Below are 27,329 nucleotides of genomic sequence, written 5' to 3' on the forward strand. Positions count from 1 at the left end.
TGTCAGTACTAATACCATTCTAACGACTCTACTAATTGAAATGTTTTAAACTGATTTTTTATTTTAATATTAAACTTTGTATATAAATGGAATTGTTCTGGTGATTTCATTTCTATTTTATATCTTGAAGCAAACAAGAAGAATTGTTTAAATATTAAACAATTTGGTGACAACATATATTTTCTCTCTCAGCACATCTTTATCCTACATCAACATTTTAATGTGCAATGCATTAAATATGTTTTCTCACCATCTTCGATATTATTTATCAGATGGATGGCTTCTGAGAATTACTTCATATTCTCTGCAATTATTATAAACTCTATTACAAACCAACAACACAGTCCCTAAAATACCCCTAAAAACATATTCAATCATGACAACTTATGGGAGGGTCATGGCTAGAGCGTTTTTGACAATAGTGTTACTTAACATCAACAACAGAAACCATAGTTTTAATATATTTTTTGCATTTCAAATATATTTACTGTTTACAAAAATAATTTTAATGTTTTAATATTTGATTTTTATAAATTGTATTTTGGCATTACAAAGGTTAAACATTCTATTAAATTTTAAAAGATTATATTTTCAATATATATTTATAAATTACATTTAAAAGAATAATCTATGTTATAAATTTGTATATTTCTTCAAGTTAACCAAGAGAATTGTCTAAAAATTAAATAATTCCAAGGTAACATCAGATATACCAACGAACATGCACCTGTTTATAATGTAATTAATCATTTGTTATTACCTGGCCAAGGTACGACCTGGTTATGTTTCTCTAATGATGCTCTCTCTCAAGCAATAATATATTCATAGAAATCAAACAGTTAAACAAGTGAACTTATTCATGTAAAAAGGGGTCAGTTGGCAAAGGCATTCACACATTTTACTAAAAGACTGTTTCCAGTATCTGCTCTGGTGCCCTGAGTTCAATACCTAGTGAGGTCAGCTTTACTTTATATTATGATTGATAAAGAACCAGTCAAGTACTGGAGTAGATTTGTCATCATTGTTGCTCTTCTTCCTCTTCAACCACTTCTTTCTTTCCATGTGCAAGACATTACCAGGGGTTACACAAGTAGAGAGAAAGGCTCCTCCAGATTTCAAATCTCTTCAAGTCATTCTATATCTTATGTCATCTGGTTGACCTCTTTTGATTTTGAATACAGCCAGAGAGGTCAGATTTTCCGATGCTGTTTTTCAACTTATTTTCCATCAATGTAGACCCAGAGTTTATTTACATGCCTCCTCTTCATCCCTTTCCTCCCTCTTTCATCGTTCTTCTCTTTGTTTATATTATCAAGTCTGCAACAACTGTTGTAGTTGACCCTTCCACTCTTTTCAGCCATTTAAGGCTCTGGTCTCAAAGACACCCATCCGGTCACTGCCACTGTGCTTCTGTTGGTGATGTCAACACCAGCTCATTGGCCATTCTCAGCATCAGCTCTGCCACTATAAATCCGTATGGAGTCAGGATCTTTTGGTTTGTCAATCTGTGGTATATATATATATATATATATATATATCATCATCATCATCGTTTAACGTCCGTTTTCTGTGCTAGCATGGGTTGGACGGTTCGACCAAGGTCTGGGAAGCCAGGGGCTGCACCAGGCTCCAGTCTGATCTGGCAGTGTTTCTACAGCTGGATGCCCTTCCTAACGCCAACCACTCCGCGAGTGTAGCGGGTGCTTTTTACGTGCCACCTGCACAGGTGCCAGGGGGGTGTCTAGCATCGGCCACGATCGGTTGGTGCTTTTAACGTGCCACCGGCACGGAAGCCAACCAAGGCGGCGCAGGCATCGGCCACATTCGGATGGTGCTTTTTAGGTGCCACCGGCACAGAAGCCAGTCGAGGCGGCGCTGGCAACGGCCACGTTCGGATGGTGCTTTTTATGTGCCACCGGCACAGGTATCACAACTACTATTTCCATTGATATTTGTTTCGATGTTCATGTACATGCACTTGACTCAACAGGTCTCCTCAAGCACAGCGAGATGTTCTGGGTCCCAAGGTACTTTGAATGGGCAGGGGCTATGCGGAACTGGTGCTGGAAGCATCCCAGGTCTTTGCAGTCATAGCACATCTCCAGAGATCTCAGTCCTTCGCCATTGCCTCAGTGAAGCCCAACACTCTGAGGTCATGCTTGACTACCTCATCTCATGTCTTCCTGGGTCTACCTCTCCCCCTGATTCCTTCAACTGTTTAGGAGCGGCACTTCTTCACACATCTTTCCTCATCCATCTGCAGTACATGACCATACCATCGCAGGCATCGCTCTTGCACACCACATCTGATGCTTCTTATGTCCAGCATTTCTCTCAGGGTGCTTACACTCTGTTGTGCATTCGCACTGACATTGCACATCCAGCGGATCATGCTAGCTTCATTTCTTTCAAGTCTACGCATGTCTTCTGCAGTCATGGCCCATGTTTCACTACCGTGAAGCATGGCAGTTCGCACACATGCATCATACAATCTACCTTTCACTCTGAGGGAGAGACCCTTTGTCGCCAGTAGGGGTAGGAGCTTTCTAAACTTTGCCCAGGCTATTCGTATTCTAGTGGTGACACTCTCTGAGCATCCACCTCCACTACTAACTTGGTCACCCAATATATATATATATATATATATATATATATATATATATATATATATAGTTAATCCAAACAAGAAAGCAGAAAAAAACACAACAACGCGAGAACGTGGAACAAGTATAGTATTATTGGACACTCAGGAAAGAAGGAGGGTTTAACATTTCGAGCAGAGCTCGTCATCGGAAACATAGGAGAAGGAAAGATCCAGAGAAGGGAAGACAGAGGGAAAAAGAAAATGCACCATATATATATATATATATATATATATATATATATATATATATATATATATATATATATAGAGAGAGAGAGAGAGAGAGAGAGAGAGAGAGAGAGAGAGAGAGATATGGTGCATAATTATTGCAGCTTTTTTTCAACAAATTTTATTTGAAATCATTTTTATTATTATTATTATTTTTATTAATAATAATTATTATTATTAATGTGATGAACGAGCAGAATCGTTACAAAATGCCAGACAAAATGCTTTGCATCATTTCTTCCAAGTTTAACGTTTTGAGTTCAAATCCTGCCGAGGTTGACTTTGTCTCTCATCCTTTTACAATTGATAAAATAAGAACCAGTTAGGGGCTGGGGTTGATTTCAGGCCTTCTCCCTATAGTAGGAAGGATTATTATTATGATCATCAAAACATGAAAAAAGTTGAGGGCATAGATGTAAGATTAAGGAATTCACTTCACAAACTTGTGGTCTCAGGTTCAGTCCCACTTCGCAGCACCTTAAAGAATTAACTTCTTCTAATGTTCCAGGTTGACTTAAGCCTTGTGAGTGGGTTTCGTACATGGAACTGATAAAGCCTATGGTATATACATGTGTGTGTCTATATTAGTACTTGTTTGTGTATGCATGCGTGTGTGTGTGTGTGTGCATATGTCTGCACACGTCTCCTTGTCTTGACATCTGCTGCGAATTATAAACAAATGTCACGTCGCACAAACAGTGTCGTTTATTTGCAGTGTTCCACCAGAAAACATATCCAACCATTGTGCTGTTCATGTTGGAAGAACTTGGGGAAATATTCTCTTGCTTGAAACCAGCTGAGGATTGGTGAGCCTCATCGAGTGTAGTCATAGACTTGACTGAGTGGCACTCACAAGAACCTGGCAGGAAACAAAACAAAATTATGAGGGAAAACAACAACAAATAATAAACAGAAAAGAAAATACAATATCATTATAAAGGTTTTGACATCCATTTTCCCTAACTGGCATGGGTAGGACAGTTGGAGAGGAAGCAGTGAGCCAGAGGACATTGCTGAGCTCCAATGAAAGATTTGGCAAGATTTCTACAGCTGGATGATCTTCTTAACACCAAATGCACACACACATGTGTGTATATGCGTGCATGGGAGTATATGAATGTAAAAACATGGTTTTACTTATGTTTGATTGTACATCTGATTTTGTATGCTAGCATGGGTTAGATGAATATATTATTGCACAGACACCTACACGCACACACTCAGCTTGAGTTCACCTCTTTCTGTAGCAGCAGCAGCTACATGCCCTCTCATATTTATCACACCCCTATCACACACAACTTATCATTCACTTCCAAGATCACACATCCTTCATATCGCCCATGTCACTGTCACCTGTGTCCCTACTGCCACGCCCCTATCACCCCTACCTCTACCTTTCATCTCTCAATCACTCTCTCTTCTTCTTTTTACTCTACTATCTTACTGCTTTGACAAAGATTGGCAGTAAATCTCTTCTCTTCACCATTCTTCCAATGAAACTAGGAATGTCACTGGACCTACCTGGGTCTCTCCCCAACACTCAGCCACTTCTTTTCATATATTTATTACCCTAGATCTCTCACACATCCCAAGGTATATGTGAAACCCAGAGATTGAGGGGAACCTTTAGTTTTGTCAAGGACATGGTGATTGTCTCTAGCGATGGTGCCATAAAATGCACCCAGTGCACATTGTGCAGTGGTTGGTGTCAGGAAGAGCATCCAGCTGCAGAAAGAAAACCAGAAAATGTAACTTCAGACAAGATATTCTTTGAACCATCCAACCCATTCCAGCATGGAAAGTGGGGGTAATATGATGATCATCATACATACATACAGATGTATGGATGTATAAATATACATATATGCATCTTTGTGTATATATTATACACATTCATTCTTATATATATGTGGTATGTGCATGTAAATAAATATGCACATATATAATCATTAGTAATACTTATATTCCATCTAACTAGCAAAAGGTTCAGTCTGCCTTGTATCTGACAAATGTCTATGAAACATAATAAAGTCTATGTTTTGCTAATTGTTCCATGTTAACGAAGTTTGAATATGATTGCTGTGTGTTGGAACATAATATAGCATGTACACCAATTAAAGTTAATTTTCTCTACAGCAGAGAGTGTCTCGTTATTGAGTGCTTTTGGAGCAGGGGAATCTCTTTGACTAATTATCGTTAAATAAATCTAAGCCACACATGACTATTAATTTGAGATGTTGAGAGCAAATATCATTTCCAGTGAATATAATTATTGCTAATATTTAGACTCCATGTAATTAATGAAACTTATTAATACATCTTAGAATAAATTGTAATAAGTTGTTTAAATATTAATTAGACAAGATTAATTCACTGACAGAAATACATAAATGTTTTGTTTGTGTTTTTCAAATGATGAAGCAAATATCATCTCCCTGAAACTTTAATATTTTCACAAAGTTAAATATTTTCCTAATATTTCATTACAGATTCACTATGGAACACCAAACAAAACCTACCCTTCAGAAAAGAGCTTTAAGGGACTCAACACCAAAATGGGATGAAGAAGGAGTTGACTGTCAAAGGTGTAAATATGTGAGAGATGACGGTTCAAGGAGAGAAATGTCCGAGAAACGATCTTCATCTCAGCCAACAACAAAACAAAAAAGACATAAAGGAGACCCTAAAAACTGGGAAATAATGGGAAGACGAAATATTTTGGACAAACACATATTTTATACAAGATTCAATGCATATAATGACAAAATGAATTTGTTGATAAATTCTCGGGAAAAAATATGTACTTTTTTAAAAAGTATAGGAATAGATACAAATACTTTTCTAAAACATTTTACACAGAAAATAGAAATTTTGATGAAAGACATTAAAGAAAACGTTTACAATCAAGAATTTATAATTTTTGGAAAATTAGAATTGTTCCTGGAACACTATTTACAGAGAAAAATTTTACAAGACAAACACAAAACCATTGAACCACCAAAAGTAACCACAAAATTCCGGCCTCTTAGCCCGGTTGTAACCAGAGAAGCAAAGATCGAGGAATCTGGAGAAGAATTTGACAAAAGCACAATATCCAATGTCATTGTCATACGTGAGGGAATGGTAACATATTCCCGCCATTGTATGACAATATGTGTGACAAGAAATGGTGACAGAAATGATGTTCATTGTCCATCTTCTGTCACCGATTTCAGCAGAATTGGTGAAGACATGGTCCTAGCAACCCTCCCCTTCCAAGAAATGATTCTTATTATCAGCCCCAAAACCTTCAAGATCAAAAGGATACAGTTGGGGTTATATTTGGTTGCTTACTTGGAACATTCTACACTTATAGGTGTAGAAATGTTTGGTAAGACTGTTTACCAAATTGACTGGGAGGGTAATAGAATCAGATATGAATTTATTACCAAAGAAACACCTACAGATATTGCTGTAGGTGTCCAGAATATTCTTTTAATATCATTTCCAAGTATTAACACAGTAATCTGTTTTAAACTGGATGGCCAACAGTTATGGGAGGTAGAGACCCATTCTCTGCACCTCCCTAGTAAAATCTCTCTGTACCAAAATTATTTCTATGTCCTCCAGGGACAGATTATTTATAGGATTTCGGCTAAAGGTGGTGTAACAAAGAGGGACATTGGCAGGAAATGCCACTCTATTTCTGTTGCTAAAGATACCATTTTGGTAACAGATTATTGCGGTAAACCACATGGTATTCAAATGAATAAAGACTTTTGGCCCAAACTGTCATACAACCACCAGCTACATACCCCCAGTTTAAAAGACTATATTGATATTGAGGATTGCTACAACATTACAAATATTCTACTTATGTCTACATCTTCTATATTAATAATTTACAAAAACAAGAAAGCTAAATTATTCACTGATAATGGGGAAATAATTAGCCAGAGTAATTTAGTTTTCCTTGAGCTTCCTTCTTTCTGTTGTAGAATAAACGCAAACAAATTCCTGGTATTTTACCGTGAAATTAAAGGATTTCAGTATATCACCTGTCCTGAATTGAGAAAAGGCCCTTTAATAAAGGTGCAAACTGATTACATGAAAATATGTCATGTTGTATCAAATAAGTGTTTAGCTGTGACCACTGCTGAAAACAAAAGTGAGGTCCATATCCTATGGATCAACGAAGATAAAGTTGACATTGCAGAAAGAATTTCTCTGGGACATCATAATGTCAGCATTGCTGCAACTCCCATTAATTTTGTAGTCGTAGATGGAAACGAAAATAAAATGGTATTTTATTCCTCATGTGGTGAAGAACTTTTTCAAAAATACCTTCCATTCTATGGCTACCCTCATCACATCTACTCTGATAATGTTTATTTCTATGTCCTCTTCAGGAGACACTCTATTCTCAGATGTTACGATCTATATGGACAAATGAAATGGCAGTGGGAACTGCCTTTCCCTGTTCACCCTCACATTGCTGTTTTCCAAGGAACTCTTTATGTCCCCGACACTCAACTCAACAGGGTTCTTCTTTACAAGTATCAAGACCGGTCGTCTGGCTGTTGTTTACCCACGAAAAATCCTTATATCAGAAATCTAAATCTACGACTCAAAGAAAAGGAGAATGACCAAAAACTTGTCATTGGCGAAATATGTAATCTGTCCAATGGTCAGTTGGTGGTGTCCGACATCAAGCATGATTGCTTGTTGTACATTTCTGAGGAAGGAGACATTGTGTCCAGATTATCTCTGCCATCTACAGCCACAGATATATGTCGATGGGATTCTGTTCATATAGGGGTCACATTACCCCTACAGAAACAATTAAGGGTCATCGGAAACCTATCAAAGACAGTGAGAAGTGTATCATTAAGGCAGCCTTATGTACAGGTGTGTAAGATAGGTGAACGTGAAATTGTTTGTTATTGTGATAAACCATCATATTTAGACATTTTAGCCATCAATTATTATAATCAAGTTGAAGTAATTAAGACAATTAATATCCCATTTTTTGTGAAATCATTATCAATAGACAAGGAAACACAAAAGATATTAATTGTTACGAAGGGAAAAGCATTTCTGTACAACACTAGAATAGGTGGGGGTGGTCATGGCACTGATCATCATCATTGTAGTATTAAGATGGTCCCCAGTGTTTTAATGTCCCAAGTGACACGTCCCCCTAATCTCTATGGTGGATCTATTGACCGAATGTTTGTATATCTTATAGAGAACAGCCGTATGTTTGCTATAAACGATCATAATTTGTTGGTTAATGATCTCGTTACAAACAAGCAATTTAATAATTATATCGACCTGGTGGATGTATTTTCCCGAAACATTTCTCTCAGTGAAATGTTGTCTTCCACTTTATATCTACAGGACCTGACAGTTTCTGATAAAGCCAGACATATTCCTCTCCCTAAACATTTGGGAGACGAGGGACCAGCGGAGATTAGATGTTTGGTTATTACAGAAAATAATCTGATTGCAGGATGGGACAAGGATAATGGAAACATAAAGATATTCACATTGGATGGTCAACATTTGGATTCTATCAAAGTGAATGTTTATTTTAGTATTAAAATGTGTCGATGGCAGTCAAACACACTGGTCATTACGAATGGGGATTATTTAGATGATAAACACCAACTGTTGACATTAAAAGTGGAATTTCCATTGTCGTTGGTAATTTACCAGACAAGAAATAAATATAATTGTGTGGCTTCTTTATTAAACAATCAACTGGTTTTTAGTACATTGGGAGATGTAAGACATTTGCATTTTGTTGATATTGATGAAATACATTCGAGTGTGAAGGAAATAAAAAAAATAGACATACCTGAACCATTATTAACGGGAAACGAAGATGGAAATAATTATTCTGGCGGCATCCAGGATATTATAATTACTGCTGAAGATGTCATCATTGTCTTTAACAAGAGATTCATCATTTTCTTCAAGAGTGATGGTCAATATTTACATTCAGTTAGACACTACATGTTGGATAATTATATTGATGATAACAAGATGATAATTGATGACAGTTTTTTGTATATTTTTGGTGCGTGGGAGAAATATATTATTTCAACTGAATATCGAAACATTTTGTGTTTGACCCAGAATGGGGAATACAAGAGAATATTTTTTAATCAAAGAATTTATAAAGATGAAGTAAATTTCTCCAGTATAAACTGTAAAGGACCAAGGTTTGTTGGAAGCCACACGTGGGGAAGGAGAAAGAATGAACTGTATGTTGAAGGGTTGTTTATGGTGAATCGAGACAGCTTCCCGGTTGCTCGTTTACAAACAGACGAATGTCCTGTTCAAGTAAAAGATTTTGATGTCTCTGAGGAAGGAAAGACAGTTGTGTGTGAAAAAGCCAATAATGGAAATGTTAAAATATTCGATGAAGATGGCCAGTTGCTATGTCACAGAAACGTTGCAAGTTTAGTTGGTGGTGTGTGTTTTACACAAGAATCACACATAATAGCCACGGTTCCTAAAAGGAAAGAAATATTTCAACTGAATGGAGAAGATTTGCAGACATCTCAAGTTTGGTTGAGTCTCATCCCTTATGGTGTAATATGGAGAAAAGTGGCGGGTATTTACTGGTGTGTACATACTGAATTGATTGAGTGTCATTGCATAAAGATTGATGGGGACCAAGTGAACATTCTGGAATCTGTGTCGTTATTAAATCTTGATTCTGGTCTTCATTTCCCTTCCATTACATCTGAAACGAACAAGGAAATATTCAATAATGAATTAATTAATAAATTGGAATACAGAGGAGGAGATGGAGATGGAGGAGGAAGAAGAAGAGGTAAATCAGGTGAAATAATTGGTAAAGGTAGATTAAAGGTGAGATGTGGTAAATACATAGCGGAGATTAATAATTCAGGAATTGATGAAATATCAGTAAGGAGACTTCCATATAGAACAGCAATGGTCCCTTTTTCCATTCCTGCATTCGAGGAACCTGTTAATTATGATTATAGGGACATTAGGGACTGGAACAGTAAACTAATTAAGTTAGATGAGAATGTGAGTGTGTTGATGTTTCGAGAAAGTGTCACATTAATCAGAACAACAACAACAACAGTGGACATACTTCAACATGAACAACAACAACGACCACCACTGGACATTTGTCGGTGGACAGAGGAATGTTTCATTGTCGCCTTTGGGAGAGAAATGAGGGTCTTCAACAGGGATCTCTGTTGTTTAAAAACCATCAGAACTGAGAAATACTACAACAGGATTTATAAATACAACGACAATCAACTCGTGTGTGGTGGTCATTATATTAGAGACATAACTCAAGAAGAGAGACACAAGAAATACAAAAGAACATGGGAAAACAACAAGTATTACTATTATTGCATTGACCCCGACGCCTTTGACTCTTATTATGTGGATGTGGTTGATTTCGAAGATGGGAAATGTAAAGATGAAGTGTGTCGTGGGGAGATGAAGAGATTGTTAAGGTTTGAGGGAGATGAAGGGGTGGATGGTGTGGGAGTCACATCTTTTGGTGATGTTGTTGTTGTGAGGTGGGAGATGGAGGATAAGAGGGATGGAGTTTGGGAAGGTTTTTGTTTTGTGGAATGGTTCAGGGAAAAGTCTTTAGTGAGGAGGATAAGAATAAGAGAAAGAATGTTTTTTGGTCTGGGATTTTATATTACAAGACCTCATCTATCCAAAATTGGTGAATATGTTTACATAACAGATGGAGAAAACAATATTTACGAAATACCTCGACATATTGAAGAGGAAACATCTGAAGATGATGAAATCCTGGGATTTAAAGATAATCCAAAATATTTACTCCTCAGAGCGTATGATAATGAAGTCTCTGAAGTTCTTGGTTTGGATGTTTCAGACAATTCTTTCATGGTTTTTGGAATTATTCTTGGACGTCAATCTTTTGCTTTCTTTTATTTTGACAAATAAATATTTTATGACAAATAAATATTTTATGACATAAATATTTTATGACAAATAAATATCAAACTTCAATCTTGTTGTTGGTGTTGTTCTTATTTTTCTTCTTATTTATTTATTTCTTCTTTATCATCATTCATTTCATCATCATCATCATCATCATCAATGGGTTCACCTGGGAATCGAACCTGCATCGCATACATTGCATTCTACACAAACAATTAGTGTTGTAACATTCCTCAACACGATGTCTTTGTGTGTGTGTATATTCATATACAGTATATGTACATGTGTTTATATATGTACACACACACACACGTCAGTCCACCTGTGCATACCTTCCTGCTTGTGACACTTGTGAAGACCTGTTGAGGCAAGTCAAATCAAAGTCAAATCGAATCAAGTCAAACCAAATCAAATAGATGAACATCAATGGAATTTGTATCCTTGTGGTACCAGTGCCGGTGGCACATAAGAAAACCATCCGAACGGGACCGTAGCCAGTACCGCATCGACTGGCCTCCGTGCCGTGGGCACGTAACAAACACCATCCGATCGTAGCCGTTCACCAGCCTCGTCTGGCACCTGTGCCGGTGGCACATAAGAAAAACACCGAAAACACCATATTCGAGCGTGTCCGTCTGCCAGCCTTGTCTGGCACCTGTGTTGGTGGCACATAAGAAAACACCATCCGAGCGTGGCCGTCTGCCAGCCTCGTCTGGCACCTGTGTCGGTGGCACATAAAAAACACCATCTGAGCGTGGCCGTCTGCCAGCCTCGCCTGGCACCTGTGTCGGTGGCACATAAAATCACCCACTACACTCTCGGAGTGGTTGGCGTTAGGTAGGGCATCCAGCTGTAGAAACACTGCCAGATCTGACTGGCCTGGTGCAGCCTTCGGGCTTGCCAGACCCCAGTTGAACCGTCCAACCCATGCCAGCATGGAAAGCGGACGTTAAACGATGATGATGATGATGATGTATAGAAATATGGCTATAAAGATAAACAAAATCACTATCTCCTTTTTTTACAGTGTATTTTGCAAAACAATATTTCTGAAAAAAGTCCAAAACGAAGAAATAGGGGTGAGAGGAGGAATTGAAATTTTGAAATACCAATTTTTTTCCCCCTTTTTTTTGTTCAGATTCATAATCTCCGTACCCGAAAACGGGAGTCTATGTAAAAAAAAATAAAGGAAGGTTTTGGCAGAGTTACAAAAGAAAATCTTGCTTCTATCTATCCGAATGCCTATCCATCTCTCTCTCTCTCTCTCTCTCTCTCTCTCTATATATATATATATATATATATATATATATTTATATATATCACTCTCACAAGATAGCTATCTATCTGTCAATCTGTTTCTTCTCTCTCTGTCTCTCCCACATGCTATCTATCTCTTTGTCTCTCACTCTCTCTTTATGTATAATTTTGTCTCTCATCCTCTCTCTTTATCTATCTGTCTACCTCTATGTATGTCTCCTGTTTTTCTCTTTTTTTCTTTCTCTCTCTCTCACTCTCCATCTGTCTGTTTCCCTCTCTATCTATCTATCTAACCTTTCTGTGTATCTCTCTATATATGTGTATATTATATATATATATATCATCATCATCATCATCATCATCGTTTAACGTCCGCTTTCCATGCTGGCATGGGTTGGACGGTTCAACTGGGGTCTGGCAAGCCCGAAGGCTGCACCAGGCCAGTCAGATCTGGCAGTGTTTCTACAGCTGGATGCCCTTCCTAACGCCAACCACTCCGAGAGTGTAGTGGGTGATTTTATGTGCCACCGACACAGGTGCCAGACGAGGCTGGCAGACGGCCACGCTCGGATGGTGTTTTTTATGTGCCACCGACACAGGTGCCAGACGAGGCTGGCTGACGGCCACGCTCGGATGGTGTTTTCTTATGTGTCACCGACACAGGTGCCAGACGAGGCTGGCGGATGGCCACGCTCGGATGGTGTTTGTTACGTGCCCTCAGCACGGAGGCCAGTCGTTGCGGTACTGGCTACAGTCACGTTCGGATGGTTTTCTTATGTGCCACCGGCACTGGTACCACAAGGATACAAATTCCATTGATGTTCATCTATTTGATTTGGTTCGATTTGATTTGATTTGATTCGATTCTCACTTGCCTCAACAGGTCTTCACAAGTGTCACAAGCAGGAAGGTATGCACAGGTGGACTGACTACGTCCCAGGTAGGGGCCACGGGTTATGGCTTCACTAGACTTGCCGGGTCTTCTCACGCACAGCATACTTCCATAGGTCTCGGTCTCTAGTCATTTCCATGGTGAGACCTAACGTCCGAAGGTCGTGCTTCACCACCTCGTCCCAGGTTTTCCTGGGTCTACCTCTTCCATGGGTTCCCTCAACTGCTAGGGATTGGCACTTTCTCACACACCTATCTTCATCCATTCTCGCCACATGACCATACCAGCGCAATCCTCTCTCTTGCACACCACAACTGATGCTTCTTAGGTACAACATTTCTCTCAAGGTACTAACGCTCTGTCGAGTAAGTACACTGACATTACACATCCATCGGAGCATCGGAGCATCCGATAATATATATATATATATATACTATATATATATATATAAATATATATATATATATACATATATATATCGTTTATATTAAAAGGCAACTTGTCTTTCTGTGTGTTGTGTGAACCACTTCTACTTCTACAATTTTCAACTGAATTTCACCAAATTTGACATGTGTGCTCTCTTTGACTTAGGACGCTGTATCTTATAATTTTTTCCTCAAAATTCTGCGCCCCCAACATAAATAGACTACTCTCAATGCACCTAGAATTTGGCTTGAGCAAGCAAAAAAAAAACATGACACACACCCAGCTGGAAAAAATCAATACTTTACTCTGTCAGCTGTGGCGAGCTCTTATTGACTGCTTGCACAGTACTGCCAGCAAGTTATGATCTGCCTTGCTTTCATGTGAGTGCTCTTTTTCATATAATTGATGATGGAAGCACTCTGTCGGTTACGACGACGAGGATTCCGGTTGGTCCGATCAACGGAACAGCCTGCTCGTGAAATTAACGTGTAAGTGGCTGAGCACTCCACAGACACGTGCACCCTTAACATAGTTCTCGGGGATATTCAGCGTGACACAGCGAGTGACAAGGCCGGCCCTTTGAAATACAGGTACAACAGAAACAGGAAGTAAGAGTGAGAGAAAGTTGTGGTGAAAGAGTACAGCAGGGATCACCACCATCCCCTGTCGGAGCCTCGTGGAGCTTTAGGTGTTTTCGCTCAATAAACACTCACAACGCCCGGTCTGGGAATCGAAACCGCGATCCTACGACCGCGAGTCCACTGCCCTAACCACTGGGCCATTGCGCCTCCACTTCATATAATTATTCCAACTTAAATTAGCCACTTCAAAACACTTACCCAAAATTAAAAATCTTTAATTCGGTCTGATTCATTAACATTTTGCCAACTACATTTTACTATTTTTTCGGAGCTACACATTCACCGATTTTTCCTTGGGACTTTTTCTATTGATAATTTTCCACCATGCCTCGACAGAAAAGATCCAATATAGGTCGGCAAACAAAAGCTGCAAAGGAAAGTAAACTTATGCGTGCAAATGAATTTGCCGAGGACGTCACCTGGAGGAACTCTCTCAATGCACTTGGAATGGCTTCGGCGCAAAGGGAAAGTGAAAAGCAGTGTTGTCATCGGTTAGCACGTATTGCTGTGCAACGAGTAACGTTCAGCATGCAGAACAAGAAATGCTTCCTCTACTGCTGCTGCACAATCTGCAGAGAATGCAGCACAGTGCACTGTTCCACTTACAAGAAATGCTTCCTCTACTGCTGCTGCACGAGCTGCAGAGAATGCAGCACAGTGCACTGTTCCACTTACAAGAGATGCTTCCTCTACTGCTGCTGCACAATCTGCAGAGAATGCAGCACAATGCGCTGTTCCACTTACAAGAGATGCTGCTGCACATGCTACAGAGACTACAGGGGAAAGACAACAATGCAGCGAAGGGCTTCATGACATTTCTACTCAAGGCCATGCTCCTTGCGTTGGTCAGTGACAGCATTCAGCTGCGATCCTACAATTGACTGCAATAATCACCCTGATGTTCAAATACGCTGCATGTCCACATTTGGTACATCGACTGATGGTATTTACCTTCACACTAGATCAGACGGTAAATTGTTTAAACTGTCGAGGTTGAAAGCGAAATCCAAGGTGCGCCAGGTGCTCATCAGAAAAAGGCTGTTTGCGGACGACACAGCACACTCTGAGGAGCAAATGGGGCACCCTGTGGACAAACTCTCAAAGGCTTGTCAGGAATTCAGCCTGGCTATCAGTCTGGAGACCAACATACTGGGCCAAGGTATCAAGTACTCCCCAACCATCACCAACTACGAGCTGGAGGTAGTCCGTGAATTCACCTACCATCTTTGATGAGCTCTCTCTGGATGCTGAGATCAGCAAGCAAATTGAACAAGCATCCTCCACATTTGCCAGGCTCACGGAGAGTCCGGGGAAACAGGAAACTGGCCCCAAACACCAAGACTGCTGTCTATAACACGTGTCCTTCATCATCATCATTGTTCGACTGTGGTCGAGACTTTCATAGTCTTTTCGAATGGCTAATAATGTGTGCGCGCGCCACTACTACACACATTGGAAAGCATTGTACAACCAAGCACTAAAGATCTTTCCTCCTCCATGAAACAAAGCTGTTCCCGCTGGACGTCAACCCAGTATTTCTAAGCTACGGACCCAGTGATTTATTGTAAGGTTATCTCCCTAGATAGATTGCCTTCACTACGGCTAAGGAGCCCTTTCTACGTGTCCTTAGTAACTACTTTATGGTAGAGAGAGAGAGACATGGAGCCTCTACTCCAAAGAGGAGCGGTATCTCAACATCTTCCACCTTTGCAATTTAAGATGAATCTTTGGACATCAAATGAACCAACCACATCACCAACATCAAAGTCCTCAACTGCTCCAAAATACTCAATACACGCAGCCTGCTGCAGTAGCATCATCTCTGCTGGCTCAGTCATGGACATTGCATGACGGCCTGCATGGAGAATTGGCCACCAGACCCAAAAGACCCTTTGTATGGGGAATTGGGCCACCAGTACAAGAGCATGAGGATGATCTCATCTTTGTTTCAAGGACGTCTGCAGGACAGATATGAAGTCAATGGATCTGGATGTCCTGAGATGGGAGGAGATTGCAAATAAATAGCCCTCATTGGAGACAAATACTATGAAAGGGGATGAAACATGGGGAGAAAAACAGGAACTTGCCACCAAAGAAAAGCATACTAAACAGCAGCGCTGGCAAAGAGTACCTTCAAATGCAATCACTGTATGTTTGTGACTTCCACTCCAGCGTGTCAACAACTGACATAATTTCTTCAGGTGCAGATCCTCTTGAGACTGAGGGATGTTACAACTATATACAAGCTTCCAGGACTTGCAGATTGGTTGAAATATCTCAGACCTTCTAGCTCTAGGCTTCAAATCACTAACTGCTAACCTATGCTGTGAAGTCCATTCTTTACCTGGGAATTACTTTGCATTCACAAGTATCTGCCTATTCTACTTTCTAGTGAGTGTGTGGCTAATCCGGCTTGTGTGTCACCAGATTCATATGTAATCAAATGTTCATTGTTTGCTTTATGGAAATAATTCTGAAGTTAGGGTTGACAAAAATAAGATGTGGTTGAGAATGAACAGAATCTCTTCCAAAACGTTTTTTTCTCAATTTTATGAAAATAATCCTAATCTGGGCCCTTGAAGTTTAATTTAAAGAAACCGTTATTCAGAAACTGAATGAGGATGATCTCATCTTTGTTGACTGACAGGTGATGGTGGTTTAGAAAAAGCGCGGGCTGTAACTACGCGCCTTCAATAGTCAATTAAGGTGAGGCAGTGTCACATGACAACTTGCTGGGGCTGCCTGCTGGAGCCTATGCGGCAGGTATTTAAAGAGAAAAATTTGACGAGACAGTCAGTCACCGGCTGACGATACATCGAAGAGGCCAGGGAAGAGAAGAAAGAAGACATGCACCCAACACCAGAGCTGAAGACACCTCCAAAAGTAGGGGCCCCGCCATGTCAAAACGGTAGAGGAGTAGGGGCCGAAACCGGACGGGGTTCCTCCTGATGATGTCTTCAGCTAACTGGATCCTATAAAGAAGCTGTTGTGGCAGCAGACCATGAAACACGGTTGAATTTCCCCCAAGAAATCAGTCTGGTGTGGGGCACTAAACTATACTTATGCCTTTGTGGTCTCTTCTGTTTTGTACTTGGGGGTCATTGTTTACGTACATATTTAACAACTTTACAAGATTCCTGTGTATGAAAAAGCCATAAAGTAAGTTATTGTATAACATATTTATTGAGTGAAGCATTTAAAAGATAAACAATGAACAAAATGTGAGGATGCGTAATTCAATAAAGAATCATGTGAAGGGTTGACAGGAGGAGGAGTTTTGGTATAGAGGTCCTTACACCATGGAAATGAGGTGTATGAGGGGTCAAAGAAATGGGAGATGAAAATTGAAAAAACAAAATAAAGAATATTTTTGGAAATATAGTCAGAAGTTCCAATGCAAAATACACAGGAATATTAAACATATATAGTAAACAAGAAATTAGCCTTTTCTTTTCTCTTTTGTATGAATACTTTATTTTGAAAGAATGATTTACCAAAGATATAACAATGATATGCTTTCCTTCCTGCATTCAGAAAATGATTTTCTACAATGAGCAACACTATGGCTTGTCCTTTGAATGAATACGTTTATGTGCAGATAAGTTTCTATTGTCAGAGAATGATTTACCACAGATATCACAATGAAATGGTTTTTCTCCTGTATGAATACGTTTGTGTCTAGCTAACACACTGCTGTCAGAAAATGATTTACTACACATACCACAGTGATATGGCTTCTCTCCTGTATGAATACGCTTGTGTGTAGTTAACATACTATTTTGAGAGAATGATTTACCACAGATATCACACTGATATGGTTTGTCTCCTGTATGAATACGTTTGTGTGTAGTTAAATGACTTCTGTAGGAGAATGATTTACCACAGACTTCACAGTGATATGGCCTCTCTCCTGTGTGAATACGTTTATGTGTAGTTAAATTACAACTTTGAGAAAATAATTTACCACAGACATCACAGTGATAAGGTTTTTCCTTTGTATGAATACGTTTATGCGAAGTCAAGCCACTTCTGTCGGAGAATAATTTACCACAGATATCACAATGATATGGTGTCTCTCCTGTATGAATACGTTTGTGTCTAATTAACAAACTATTTCGAGAGAAAGATTTACCACAGATATCACAGTGATATAGCTTCTCCTTTGTATAAATACATAAGTGTGAAGTCAAGGAATCTCTGAGAGAGAATGGCTTACCACAGATATCACACTGAAATGGTTTCTCTCCTGTATGAATACATTTGTGACTAGTTAAGTGACCACTGCTAGAGAATGAGTTACCACAAATATCACAGTGAAATGGTTTCTCTCCTGTATGAATACGATAATGTTTTGTCAAGGCACTACTGTCAGAGAATGGTTTACCACAAATATCACAATGATACGGTTTCTCTCCGGTATGAGTTCGAGTGTGTCTAGGTATGGCACTATTGCAAGTGAAAGCTTTACCACAGATCTCACAGTGATATGGTTTTTCCCCTGTATGAATACGTCTGTGGGAAATTAGGTTACATTTTAGGGAGAAGACCTTTTTACAAATGTCACAGTCATACGACAATTTTCTCATCTCTTTTATGTGTTCAGAAGAAATCACTTCTTCAACTTTTTCACTCTTTTCCATCATTTTCCCCTGCAAATCACAACCTATAAATTTTTTTTCTACTTTTCTATTTGTGTTCAGTGTTACTTTTGTATAGCAACACTTAGATACACTTATCCACGTTCAATCAGCATACAAGCTCCTCTTCTTGATACTCCAGTCAGTGATGTCCAGAAATTTGGTTAATGATAGCAGCTCAGAGTAAATGTTTTACAGGGCCTTTATCTCAGAATTGTAGAAACAATCTGATACATCTATTTTGTATAATATTTTCCTTTAGTCCTTAAAACGTGGTAGGTATTGAGGATGTTTCTTCTGTTATGCCAGTGTCATCTGATGTTCTGAAATGATATAGAAAGAGCAGTGTAAGATGTAGAGGCTACTTAAAATATAGATTCATAGACAAGCAGATAGATGAACAATGGCAGGAGTCAAAGAAAAGAAAAGTTTGTTAGTGCTCTGTCAACACGCTCAATTAGAAAATAGAGGCTTGGTTAACAAACGCATTATTATCAACACACAGAACAGGCACGACACTTAGACAGATTACAGAGGCCACGCGCATAGTAATAGACAGACTGAGCCTTAACAGAAAACATAAATGGAACAGCCAGCACACTATGTAACATGACAACAGAATGGGAGAGAGAAAAAAAGGAAAAAAGACACAGATACAAACAGAATAATACACCCTAACCCACTTACCCACACAAAACACAAAATGTAAAAAAAACTAGCAAGGCAAAGAAGTGAGAAAATACTGTGAAAAAAACTAAATAAAGAGCAGATACAAACACTAAAGTAAGCAAACCCCTTCCCACATACACACACATGTGGGATGGAGAGTCACTGAAGAAGTCACAGAACATGTTATGAAAGATTTCTAGACAAAGGACATAAAATACGAACAATAATAAATCTGAAGTGAAGGACGAATAAATACAGGTATACCTCACCCTACATCGTTAATCAGTTCCAGACATACTACTTTCCCGCAAGTCCCTTATTTTGGCAGTTCGGAAGGGGTGAGTCCCGCTCCAGATGTTTTGGAAATTTTTTTTTCATATTCAATAAATGAATTAAGGTGAGTTCCTGATATGCCACAACCCCACTTTTATTTTTGTCCAGAAAACAGGTGGGGGTGGAGTGAAACTTGGAAAATTCACCCCCTCCCCAGCTTCACAGGGAAAATTTTTACACGAGGGTCAATACTTGTTGGTAAGGGTACCTTTCCAGTAGCACACATCCTTTTAGAAATTGTAGCAAACTTCCTCTCTCCATTATATATAAATACTTGCAAACGTAATAGGTAACAGCTAACCTTCGGTCACTGTTTTGGACCCTGTTGTGTCTGTAATGGTTAAGTTAAGTACACAATAATATGAAATGTCAGAGTCAGCAGTTGTAACGATAAAAATTTGTTGTTATAATTGCATACTGTAGGATGTGAAAGATGAACAATGCATGAAGTTTTAAGGAAATATTTATTTACCATTATGTTACAATACCTTACCTCGATGGGCAGGTTATGATAAATCCAAAAGCATGCGAAGTAAAGTTTGTGTTTGTGTCCTCTTCAGTGTTTAGTAGTAAATACCGAGAGAGATAGAATGATGTTGTAAGAGAACAGAATTAGAGATAGTGAGAGTTGTAGGGTGTGGGACGTTGTCTCACAGTTGCTGACAGCAAACTTCATTTCTCCCTCTGATCAAGGTCCTAGCTGGTTAGCCAGACTTCGTACTCATTGAGTCATCACTGAGTATCTTTTTGCTTGGGGTCTATGCTTTTATAACTATCCAGAAAGGTAGACATAGCAAGAACAATGGATTTAGTTGGTGGTCTTGTTATCTCTATTCTAGCTTTTGTTGAAGTAGAAGAGGTTAGAAAGGGTCAAGTGGTGAAGACATTATTTCAGCCTAGCTAAAGGCATCTGGAAAATGTAAAACTGCTATCAGAGAAAAACCATTGTTTCATCGTGGGAAAAGTTCTGTTGCAGAGTTAATTTAAACTTGGTTATGGTGGATTGAATCCACTTCATGCTTGCAAGATCCACTACATGTCTACCACTGATTGGTTGGTATTTGTCTCTTACTCTATCACGCACCAATATGTTAGTTAGTTAGTTAATTTTTTGGCTCAAAAAGCAAAAAGCATGTAGGGGGACATGGAGTTATGTACAGGGTGGTGTTCATGTAAAGAGTTCAAGCCACTTGTGGTCAAGGGAGACTCTGAACCGAGCGGTCGTCGGCATCTTCACTATCTCGTCCGGCAGCTTATTCCACGGATCCGCAGCCCGGACGGAGAAAGCCCCTCTCCTTCGATTGAGATGAAATCGTCGCAGATAGAGCTTTTTGGAGTGACCCCTGCTACCGACGCTCTGGAGCAGGAGTGAAGAACAGCTCTTTCAAGAGGTTACACTTTCCGCTTATGATGTTGTGAGCAAGAATGAGATCACCACGGCGTCATCGTTTTTCTAGAGAATAAAGGTCGAGCGTCTTCAGCCTTTCTTCATAAGACAAATTCTTGAGACCAATATGTAGCCCAACTAATCACAGCCTCCAAATAAATCACATGACACAGTCTTTTCTAAACTCCATTTGAGCCTACCACTAGCTATAAAAACTCACTTCCTTCTAGTCTGAGGTCTAACCATCATGTCTCCCACCAATGTCATCAACAACACCTACACAGTACCAACACACTGCACAGGTTCTAACATATTGTTGTTTGTGAGCTTCTCACAAGGGTTAACAGCTACTATACAACCCACACAGATGCATGTGTATATACTCTTTTCTCTCTTTTACTTGTTTCAGTCATTTGACTGCGGCCATGCTGGAGCATCACCTTTAGTCGAGCAAATCGATCCTGGGACTTATTCTTTATAAGCCTAGTACTTATTCTATCGGTCTCTTTTGCCGAACCGCTAAGTTACAGGGATATGAACACACCAGCATCGGTTGTCAAGCAATGCTAGGGGGACAAACACAGACACATACATTCATATATATATATATACATATATACGACGGGCTTCTTTCAGTTTCCGTCTATCAAATCCACTCACAAGGCTTTGGTCGGCAAGTAGAAGACACTTGCCCAAGATGCCATGCAGTGGGACTGAACCCGGAACCATGTGGTTGGTAAGGAAGCTACTTACCACACAGCCACTCCTGCGCCTATATATATATACGACGGGCTTCTTTCAGTTTCCGTCTACCAAATCCACTCACAAGGCTTTGGTCGGCAAGTAGAAGACACTTGCCCAAGATGCCATGCAGTGGGACTGAACCCGGAACCATGTGGTTGGTAAGGAAGCTACTTACCACACAGCCACTCCTGCGCCTATATATATATACGACGGGCTTCTTTCAGTTTCCGTCTACCAAATCCACTCACAAGGCTTTGGTCGGCAAGTAGAAGACACTTGCCCAAGATGCCATGCAGTGGGACTGAACCCGGAACCATGTGGTTGGTAAGCAAGCTACTTACCACACAGCCACTCCTGCGCCTATATATATATACGACGGGCTTCTTTCAGTTTCCGTCTACCAAATCCACTCACAAGGCTTTGGTCGGCAAGTAGAAGACACTTGCCCAAGATGCCATGCAGTGGGACTGAACCCGGAACCATGTGGTTGGTAAGCAAGCTACTTACCACACAGCCACTCCTGCGCCTATATATATATACGACGGGCTTCTTTCAGTTTCTGTCTACCAAATCCACTCACAAGGCTTTGGTCGGCAAGTAGAAGACACTTGCCCAAGATGCCATGCAGTGGGACTGAACCCGGAACCATGTGGTTGGTAAGCAAGCTACTTACCACACAGCCACTCCTGCGCCTATATATATATACGACGGGCTTCTTTCAGTTTCCGTCTACCAAATCCACTCACAAGGCTTTGGTCGGCAAGTAGAAGACACTTGCCCAAGATGCCATGCAGTGGGACTGAACCCAGAACCATATGGTTGGTAAGCAAGCTACTTACCACACAGCCACTCCTGCGCCTATGAATAAATGAATAAATGTCCATCAACCATTTCCATTTATCATTCTCTGTGTATATATGTGAGGCCCGCATTGAAGACACTTACAGTTACAGCCTTCATCATCATCATCATCATTTAACGCCCGCTTTCCATGCTAGCATGGGTTGGACGGTTCAACTGGGGTCTGGGAAGCCAGAAGGCTGCACCAGGCCCAGTCTGATCTGTCAGTGTTTCTACAGCAGGATGCCCTTCCTAACGCCAACCACTCCGTGAGTGTAGCAGGTGCTTTTTACGTGCCACTGGCACAGGTGCCAGACGAGGCTGGCAAACGGCCACGATCGGATTGGTGCATTTTACGTGGCACCGGCACGGGGACCAGACGAAGCTGGCAAACGGCCACGATCGGATTGGTGCATTTTACGTGGCACCGGCACGGGGACCAGACGGGCGGCGCTGGCTACGGCCACGTTCGGATGGTGCCTCTTACGTGCCACAGGCACTGGTATCAGATTACGATTTTGATTTTCACTTGCCTCAACAGGTCTTCACAAGTGGAGTTTTGTGTCCCAAGAAGGAAAGGAATGCATAAGTGGGCTGGCTACATCCCAGGTGTAGGCCACGGGATTATGGCCTCACTTGTCCTGCCGGGTCTTCTCACACGCCTTGTGTTTTATATATTCTTTAATAAGTTCCTACTAAATGAGATTACAGCCTTCTCAGTAAGTCATATTAGGTGGCTCAACCACTACCTATCCACCATAAATAACAGCCAAATCTCCCTAGGAAACACTTCCTTTTGTACCCCACAAAAAAACTCCCTTTTTCTTTACAGAAACATCTGTTTTGGGAAACTGAGATTCCAAATCTGAAAAAAAAAAATTGGCATTTTGAAATTCCCTTTTTGCACATCTTTTGATAAAATTTCTTACATATACGCTTCATAGAAGCCAATTTACATGACAATAACGTTTGTTTATTTTTGTATTTCTTTGTTTCGTTTGGTCAAATGATTTCCTTTTTAGGCCTTGTGCACACACACACTCATATTGTTTCATTTTCTGTCACTGCACAAAATTTCCAACACAAATTGGAATACGATGTTGGAAACAGAATTCCAAGGTTTATTCCTTGTAAATTGCAACGATCTGCAACATGAAATTTTTTTGATATTTTCAAGGAATTCGTGTTGGAGTGGCTGTGTGGTAAGTAGCATGCTAACCGAACACATGGTTCCGGGTTCAGTCCCACTGCGTGGCATCTTGGGGAAGTGTTTTCTGCTATAGTCCCGGGTCGACCAATGCCTTGTGAGTGGATTTGGTAGACGGAAACTGAAAGAAGCCCGTCGTGTATATATATATATATATATATGTGTGTGTGTGTGTCTGTGTTTGTCCCCCTAGCATTGCTTGACAACCGATGCTGGTGTGTTTATGTCCCCGTCACTTAGCGGTTCGGCAAAAGAGACTGATAGAATAAGTACTGGGCTTACAAAGAATAAGTCCCGGGGTCGAGTGTTGCTCGATTAAAAGGTGGTGCTCCAGCATGGCCGCACTCAAATGGCTGAAACAAGTAAAAGAGTAAAGAGAGTATGTGTATCACATAAAGATATAAGTGGGTGGGTGTCAAGAGAGCTTCTCGGAGATTTGGCTCTTATTTCCGTACTCATAATTTTTGTAACATTCAAATTTTATTTTGTAGAAAAAAACCACTTTCAGTTATGAGAGAGAGAGAGAGAGAGAGGAAAAAAAAACACCAATGCTGAAAGTGCATTCAAAGAGTTTATCAGCTCCAGAACTCCAGATATTTATGTTACCAAAATAAACAGTATCTTCTACTATAGCCTCGGGCCGACCAATGCCTTGTGAGTGGATTTGGTGGAAGGAAACTGAAAGAAACCCGTCATAAATATATATATATATAGCATCGCTTGACAACCGATGCTGGTGTGTTTATGTCCCCGTTACTTAGCGGTTTGGCAAAAGAGACCGATAGAATAAGTACTGGGCTTACAAAAGAATAAGTCCAGGGGTCGAGTTGCTCGATTAAAGGCGGTGCTCCAGCATGGCCGCAGTCAAATGACTGAAACAAGTAAAAGAGCAAAAGAGTAAGAGTATATATATATATATATATGTATGTGTGTGTGTGTGTGTATATGTTTGTGTGTGTGTGTTTGTCCCCCCACCATCGCTTGACAACCGATGCTGGTGTGTTTACGTCCCCGTCACTTAGCGGTTCGGCAAAGAGAGACCGATAGAATGAGTACTGGGCTTACAAAGAATAAGTCCCGGGGTCGAGTTGCTCGACTAAAGGCGGTGCTCCAGCATGGCCGCAGTCAAATGACTGAAACAAGTAAAGAGAGTGAACTTGTAATTACTTGGCAAAAACATGTTGATTGTAATGATACTTTGATGAATAAATATAGTTCCGTAGAGTTGAAATATATTGTGATGAACTTCAGGATTCAAAAGCTTGCTTACTTTTTCCTCAACCTGATATGTATTTCTCTACTCGGCTCCGGCAGCCCACCCACACAAGACATCTCTGTCTGCTCCCCAACGTCCAAGTTATCATCACCACCATACTTCTAGTACCCCTCAAGCCTCCCCAACTTGTGTGCCCCTCTCCTTCAATTGTTACAGATGCCGTTGCCAGCGCTGCCCCGACTAGCCTTGTGCCGGTGGCATGTAAAAAGCCCCATCTGATCTTAGCCGTTTGCCAGCCTTGCCTGGCATCTAAAAAGCACCATCCGATCGTGGCCGTTTGCCAGCCTCGTCTAGCACCTGTGTCGGTGACACGTAAAAAGCACCCACTACACTCACGGAGTGGTTGGCGTTAGTAAGGGCATCCAGCCGTAGAAACATTGCCAGATCAGACTGGGCCTGGTGCAGCCTTCTGGCTTCCCAGACCCCAGTTGAACCGTCCAACCCATGCCAGCATGGAAAGCAGATGCTAAATGATGATGTTGCCAACCTCCTCTCCACACACACTAACAGACCATGACCACCCCTGCCAGCTACAGCTCCTGCTGCCCCTTGTGCCACCTTGATACCCAATCTGCTCAGAGATACCTCTAGTTCAGTCTCACTTTTTCTCTTAAATGTGGGTGGCCATGTACGTCCTCCACTGCAAACTCTTCCCCCAAGTTCTGAAGTTAGGGAATGACAAAAACAGGATGGGGTTGCGAACAAACACCTCCTTCGAAACTTTCACACCCAATTTTAAAATGATCCAAATCTGGACCTTTGAAAGCTTAACTCTGAAAAGTTCAATTTAAAGAACCCATTATTCAGAAACTAACAAGGAATAAGTCTGTTGTGGGGCACTAAACTATACTTATACCTCATATTCTTCCTTTGGGGTCTCTTCTGTTTTATACTTGGGGGTCATTTTCTATGTACAGATTTGACAATTTTACAAGATTCCTGTGCATGAAAAACTCATAACTTATGTTATCGACTCGACAGGCTTCTGTGCCGGTGGCACATAAAAAGCACCATCCGAACGTGGCCAATGCCAGCGCCGCTTTGGCTGGCTTCCGTGCGGATGGTACGTTAAAAGCTCCAACTGATCGTGGCCGATGCCGGACCCCCCTGGCACCTGTGCAGGTGGCACGTAAAAAGCACCCACTACACTCGCGGAGTGGTTGGCGTTAGGAAGGGCATCCAGCTGTAGAAACTCTGACAGATCAAGACTGGAGCCTGGTGCAGCCCCAGGCTTCCCAGACCCCGGTCGAACCGTCCAACCCGTGCTAGTGCAGAAAACGGACGTTAAACGATGATGATGATGAGTGAAGACCTATGGAAGTATGCTGTGCGTGAGAAGACCCAGACAAGACTAGTGAAGCCATAACCCGTGGCCCCTACCTGGGACGTAGTCAGTCCACCTGTGCATACCTTCCTCCTTGTGACACTTGTGAAGACCTGTTGAGGCAAGTGAAAATCAAAATCAAAATCAAAATCAAATCAAATCAAACCAAATAAAAATAGATGAACATCAATGGAATTTGTATCCTTGTGGGTGGCACATAAGAAAACCATCCGAATGTGACCGTAGCCAGTACCGCATCGACTGGCCTCTGTGCTGTGGGCACATAAAAACACCATCCGAGCGTGGCCGTCTGCCAGCCTCGTCTGGCACCTGTGTCGGTGGCACATAAAATCACCCACTACACTCTCGGAGTGGTTGGTGTTAGGAAGGGCATCCAGCCGTAGAAACATTGCCAGATCTGACTGGCCTGGTGCAGCCTTCGGGCTTCCCAGACCCCAGTTGAACCGTCCAACCCATGCCAGCATGGAAAGCGGACGTTAAACGATGATGATGATGATGATGATGATGAAACAACATACCATAATTGCAGGATACAATAGTCAAGAATCATGTGTAGGGTTTCCGTGAGAGGGGTTTTGGTGTAGAGATCCTTACATCATGGAAAAGAAAATGGATGAAGTCATGGGAGTGGGAGGAGAGAAATGTAAAAAACAACAAAAATCTGAAATTTTCTGGAAATGTTTTAGTTAGAATTTCCGTTGCTTAAAACATGGGAATACTAAAAATGTATAACAAACAAGAAACTACTCTTCTCCTTTCTCCCCTGTATGAATATGTCTGTGTGCAGTTAAGTAATGATTTGCAGAGAATGAGTTACCACAGATGTCACAATGATGTGGTTTCTCTCCTGTGT

At 40.7% G+C, this 27,329-nt stretch overlaps 1 protein-coding gene across 1 annotated transcript in view; it reads left to right on the forward strand.

Moving 5' to 3' along the window:
- The window catches only part of LOC115226689 (zinc finger protein 91-like), a 151,591-nt gene that overhangs the window by 19,802 nt on the left and 104,460 nt on the right, over positions 1–27,329 (forward strand). The gene's annotated exons all lie outside the window — the stretch shown is intronic.

Source organism: Octopus sinensis, linkage group LG30, assembly GCF_006345805.1.
Source record: "Octopus sinensis linkage group LG30, ASM634580v1, whole genome shotgun sequence".
In the NCBI taxonomy this organism is placed as follows: domain Eukaryota; kingdom Metazoa; phylum Mollusca; class Cephalopoda; order Octopoda; family Octopodidae; genus Octopus; species Octopus sinensis.